The following is a 5,987-nucleotide window of genomic DNA, read 5'->3' on the forward strand; positions in this document are numbered from 1 at the left end:
AGTTCTTGAGCCTGTAAGCTGGGGGTGGTCGCTCTCTTTGGAGACGTCCCTGGCCGGTCAGTCTGACTTCTAATGCTTAGCATAGAATAGAGCTTTGCATAATTTTAACTTTGTTTCAGTCTCGTTCCCTTAGCCGATCAGTCTGATTTCTAATACTTGGCATGAAATAAAGCTTTAAATAACTTTCACTTTGTCTCAGTCTTGTTTCGTTTAATAACGGACCTAACACTATCACATAGAATGTGCCAAGGGAAAGTGCTGATCGGGAGAATGACCAAATGCAAGAAGGGACATGGGAGGTTCCTTGTCCTGCACCACGTGGTCGGACTGAGCTTTCTGGATCTGTAAGCTTGAAAGTGCTGGTGGATTGAAAACGAACAGCATCTCATCCAAAGGCAGCTGGTCCAAAGGCAGCATCTCTGAGCTGGTCCCACTCTCAGGGGATTCTTGGTGGACTTTGTGGCCTAGAAAAAGAACAGGTGTTTGTCTCCATGTCTGAGGAAATCCTGGGTGTCCCTTGTCCTGAGGCTGCCCTTCACCAGCACTCCCCACCCCAGAGTCCAGCCCTCGCCCAGGGGCATGCATTTCCCCTCCAACCATGACCCCAGGCCTGGGTCCAGCCACATTTATGAACCTCCTTCCTCCTGAACCAAACCACTGAGTTAGCCCCAGGCCCTGTTATCAATGGTCTGCAATCAGGACCAAAGAGAGTAAAAAACCAAAGTGCTCATGTGACTCAGATTCTGATGCTCCCTCTCATGGCAGGCCCTAAAGGCCCTGTTAGGGGATCTGACAGAATACAGGGGCCTGCACTTGACACCTCTGACCTTAGGGAACACTGTGGGCAAAGGTCCTTCTTTTCCCTTTCTCCAGGTGAGCAGCACACAGAGCTCTTAGTCTGATGATCCTTCCCCCATCCCATCCATTCCTGGTCTGGCTCAGCTGGGAGCTCACAGGGGAGCTCAGTTAGCCCATCCCCCAGGTCAGCTCTGCTCAAAGCAGGGGCTGCTCAGGGGCTCAGGATCTGAGGTCTGCAGGAAGCTGGCTGCCAGGGATGGCACCAGCCTCAGCCGGAATTCCCACTGTTGCACGGAGAACTGGCCTTGTTCTAGTCCCATCATGCATGGTCTCTACTGGGCACTTGCTGCCTTACATGTGAAGACCTAAGCCACGTTCTGGGGGAACACGGCTCTACTGTCCAGTCCTTTGGGATTGTCTGCAGAGGCTTTCCCCCTCCCCCTTCCTACGATTAGACTCTGGCCTCTGGCCTTGTAACTGCCCAGATGGGGTCCCCTTCTCCTTGAGATGTCCCAATAAGCCGCCGTGCTGGTCATACTCAAAGGAGAGTACGGCCCATGCCGTGTGTCCCCGCTGTCCCCAAACTACCCACCCTGGGCCCAAACTGACTCTCTGCAATGGAGAACAGGGTCAGAGCCAGGCCTGACTTCTGTCAATCCCTTCAGGCAACAGGCCTTAAGTAGTGGTGTGGGCCACTCCCTTCTCTAGTGGCCTTAACAGTGAGCGAGGTCAGATCAGAGTTCAGGGCTGAGCTTGTCTAAGCTGTTGCCAACACGTGATATGAGATCTCATTCACCTGGTCCCACTGCCCTGTGAGAAGGTTCAGGCAGTGGGCAGGGGTGAGGCTGGGATTCACCATTCCCTGTGCTCACACCAGACCATCTGCCCCTCCCTTCCCTCTCAAACTGCTCTCACTACCTGTCCTGCTAAAGAAGTTCCACACAGAGTATCGATTTTTGATGATTATGCAAATTATGATGACAATGATGATGATGACATCGGGGCTCAAGATGACCATCCAGATGTTCCTGGTCTGGGCCACATCTGGCTGCGTTGTTGGTGGCGCTGAAATGAAACTGCAAGAATCAGAGCCCCAGTTGGGACCCCAAACGGGGGGAGGCTTCCTCAGCTCCTGCTGGCCCAGGTGCATCCTCCCAGGCAGACGGTATCTGTCACTGTCCTTGTGGCAGCTGCTGTGACCAGTCCTGATGTTGGGAAGGAGAGATGGGATGTGCCCTGTCCCCTAGGGCTCCTCCAGCCAAAAGGAAAAGCAGGGTTTACAGTGTAAGCAGTCGCATCTGCTGTGACAGACAGGAGGTGACGCAGGACAAGGATGGTGAAAGAGACAGTCCAGGTGGCATTGAAGGATTTCCAGCAATACACCAAGTGACATGGAAAAGACAATGATTCTCAGGAACAGGGTCAGTAAGAACACCATCTCTTGAAAAGACTGATGTTCCCCTGTTTGGGGCAGCAAGAAATCGAAGAAATGCCTGAGTACAAAGGTATGTGCCGCAAGGAAAATAATTCCAGGAGGTGAGAAGGGAAAGGAAGGATGCTAGAACATTCCTGTGGCCATTATTCTGCCAGGAACATCTGCCATGGATGGATGAATATCTCTCTCTCCCTCAGACACACACACACACACACACACACACACACACACACACACCCCACACTTTGGGGCAGGTCCAGGTCATTTCAAGAGAACCAGCACTCCATCCAGTCTTCTGAGTTACCTGTGGTCTCTTGCGTTTCATCCCAGGGCTCCCATACATGCTGGAGCCAGCTCTTACAGTCTCCCTTTGTGGTCCCTATGAGGAGCTTGGTCTGCTCTCCATCATTATCCAACATGCCCTTGAACTGTTGGCCTCCAGGAGGAACCACTGTCCACTTCCTGTTTTCTGGGTCAAAGAGGTGGGTTAACTGCTCATTGAAGGCAAACTGCCAGGATCCTCTGGTGTGTCCGTGGGCCCCTCGCTCACACATCAGGCTGCCCTGCATGGTGAGAGAATCCGCCCCCGCCCCCACCAGGGGAAACAGGTCAGCCTCTGGTCCTGACCAATCCTTTGCCCCACCCGCTGTGCACGCCTCAGCTCTCCTTCTGCCTTCCTGGTCCTGCTCTTGCCTCCTTGTCTGCCCTGGCTGCTGGGCCGCATGTGTGGGACCCACTTCGAAGTTTTACATGAACACCACAGCTCCCCGGCCCTGTCAAGGTGTTCTCATTCTGCTCTGGGCCTTGAGACTTACCACTCTTCATCAAAATCTCCACTTTGATGTCCAGCAGTTTCTTTCTGAGCTCTTCCCCCAGGTCTTTCAGAGGTTCCCTCCGTGTCCCCCAAAACGCCGTGTCCTTCAGCTTCATTCCCAGAGGACCAACAGGTTTGACCTCCTTGCTCCCACAGGCATAGGAAAGAAACCTGTTTCCATTCACCTGGCCTTGAATCTCACAACATGATGGTCCAGGTCTGGGCTGAGATGTGATGGAGAAATTATAGGAAATCGAGAGAGCAGCTGTGAAGGGAAAACACAGCTGGAGGTTGGGGCTGGAAGAGAAAAAGCAGCAGGCGTCCCTCTACCATCCAGGTGACAGCAGTGGCATCCCTGTAGGGCTGTGCTGGCAGGGTAAGGACTATCCTTGTACAGCCCCTACCCCCAGCAGGAGAGGCTGCTGCTCTTCCCCTGTTGGGATAGGATCAGGATGTCTCTGCCTGGCAGGAGGCCACATAGCCATTGAAATGTCCCCTGTGTCTATCAGGCTGATACTCAGCATCACTCAGCCTTTGACAGAACGACATAGCAGGAAATGCCAAACACAAAACTAAACACATGTCCTCCAACTGTGCTCATGGACAGGTCTGGAGAACTCTTTATAGCACAGTCATAAAGACTGCACTGGGAGAAGGGCATCAGAATTGTCAAGAAGGTTGGTGATGTCTGTCTAATGACCAACCTTGGCTGAAGGAGGCGGTGTTGCAGAAATAGGTGCCCAGTAGTATTTGGGTGAAGTCCTGAAATAAGAGATTGGAGGTGCAGGCGCCCAACTGTCTGAAGCAGGGACGTGGCAAAGACTAAAATGATGCTAAGGCTGGAATGCCAGCCAGGCCTGCCCCATAGAAAGCTCTCCATCCCTTGGGCTCACAGAGCACGGTGATCCTAGAGGCAAAATAGCCAGATGGCCAACCCAGACGCTGCTGGATTTGAACAATGAAAACATTGTCCCCAGGATGGACGAGGAGAAGCCTAAAAGCAAACACTCAACAGAAAGTCTGGATCCTTTAACTGGGTTCCAGACCTGAAACCATTCTCAGAGCTGGAACCCTGTAGTAGAAGCAGAAGCAAGCTGTCCATCAGAAAGGACACTTCAGGTCAACAGCACATGCACTGCTTCCTACTGGCCTTTCGCAAAGGGCCATGTGGTCATTCGCAGGGGTGGGCAGACACTGGGGAGCAGAGACCGTGCAGACATTGTCAATGGACCTACTGTGTGAGTTGACCTGATGACACTAGGGCCCCTGTCATCGAAATGGTGCGGGGCAGCTGGTATTGCCGATGACGAGAAGTCACCTGCCCCAGGTCCTGTTCACAGTGACACCATTGGCTCAGGTACCTGCGTAGAGGTCCCTTCCCATTCCCCACATTTGTTACAGGAGTGAAAACTGTTTGTAGTTGAATTACCTGTGGGTTGGGGGCTGAGTGGCAGGGACATTCACGTCCAATATTCTCACACTGTCTACTCTTTTCTCCAAACACAATGTTAAAACAGTGCCCTACCCTGGATGAAATGAGAGTTGAGCATCAACCCTAAAACCTCTGTAAGGACACAGGGGTGTGAGCCCTAACCTATTTTCATTGAAATGCGGGCCTGGTGCAAAGATTCTCTGTATATATTAATACTGCATAGGTCTGTGTTGTAATTGCTCAAGTCTGTGTCCTTAGCAGGGGAGCAGCCAGAGACAATATTTGGATGAATGTGTGGCTGGACCTGCTCCTTGGGCCACAGGACCCTGTGACACAGATACTGGAGGAAAATGTTCTTCCATGCCTTCGTAGCATCCTAACGTTGGGATGTTAGGTAGAGACACCACCTTGTGATGAACGGGGGGAACGACAGTCGAGGCAGGGAAAATCATAGCCCCTAAGAGGCAGGTGTGGTCCAGGAACCTGGAGGGAGGAGGTGTGGTCCTGGGGTGTCAGAGCTGCCCACCCTGAGCTGGGTGGTGCTGGGATGTGACTGGTGAAAGATCGCCCCGAGATGCATAGGTCTTGAACGTTTGCTTAAGTGCGCTGGGAAGTGTAATGGTGGACAGCAGTGAGGTTGGTGACTTGTGGACAAGTTGGGTCAGGGGCAGAGTCCCGGGTTGTGCTGGGTCCAGGCCCTGCGCGATCGCCCAGTCCTGCCCACAGCCCAGGGCGAAAACAGACATCCCACTGCGGCCTCTCCCCCTCCCTCCCGGCTCCGCGCGCCCAGAGCCTGGCAGTCCGTGGTCGCCCAGGTCCCCCCTGTTTAGTCCCACAGGCCGACAAAGTCCTTGCGGACTCCGCGGAGCGGGAAAGGAGCCGGCGGCTGGGACTTGGTCGGGGTGGGGACTGACCTAGCCGGCGACAAGGCTCCCAGGGCCCCGGGACTCATCTGTCTCTCCTCCGCCGGTCGTCGCACCCACGACCAGCCCGGCCTGCGCCGCCCTGATCCCGCGCAGAAGAAACAGCAGAAATAGGAGCCGCAGGCGCCGCGTGAACTTGGTGGCGGCCGTGAGCTCCGCGGGGACCCTGAGCCTGGGGCGGCTTCTGGCGCTTCCTGTGGCCCGGCCTGGGCTTTGCAGGAGTTCGTGTCTCTTGCACCCAAGTGGGACTGCATTTCGGCAGGTCCACGCATCCAGGAGAAACTGAGCAATGATTCTTCCAATTTTCTTCTTTTTATATTTGAGAGAGAGAGAGAGAGAGAGAGAGAGAGAGAGAGAGGAGAGGGCGCGCGAGCATGGGGCTGGCGGCCGCGGAGGGGAGACTCGTGGACTTCCCAGGCGGAGCCCCAGGCGGGTCGGTGGCTGCACCCGCACTCGGAGGCTCCGCGAGCTTCCCAGGCGGGATTCAGAAGGGAGTCCAGGGCTGATTTACCTGTGCTCCAGGTGCTCCGGGTGCTGGAGGCGGGGCGAAGGGGGGGCAGGGTCTCAGGCGGGCTCAACCCCAGG

At 54.6% G+C, this 5,987-nt stretch overlaps 1 pseudogene; it reads right to left on the minus strand.

The window, feature by feature from the left end:
• Window positions 1-231: 231 nt before the first annotated feature.
• LOC116854488 lies at window positions 232-5,656 on the minus strand (annotated as a pseudogene).
• Window positions 5,657-5,987: the final 331 nt, after the last annotated feature.

This window comes from Lontra canadensis, unplaced genomic scaffold, assembly GCF_010015895.1.
Source record: "Lontra canadensis isolate GAN:19392208 unplaced genomic scaffold, GSC_riverotter_1.0 scaffold92, whole genome shotgun sequence".
Lineage (NCBI taxonomy): Eukaryota > Metazoa > Chordata > Mammalia > Carnivora > Mustelidae > Lontra > Lontra canadensis.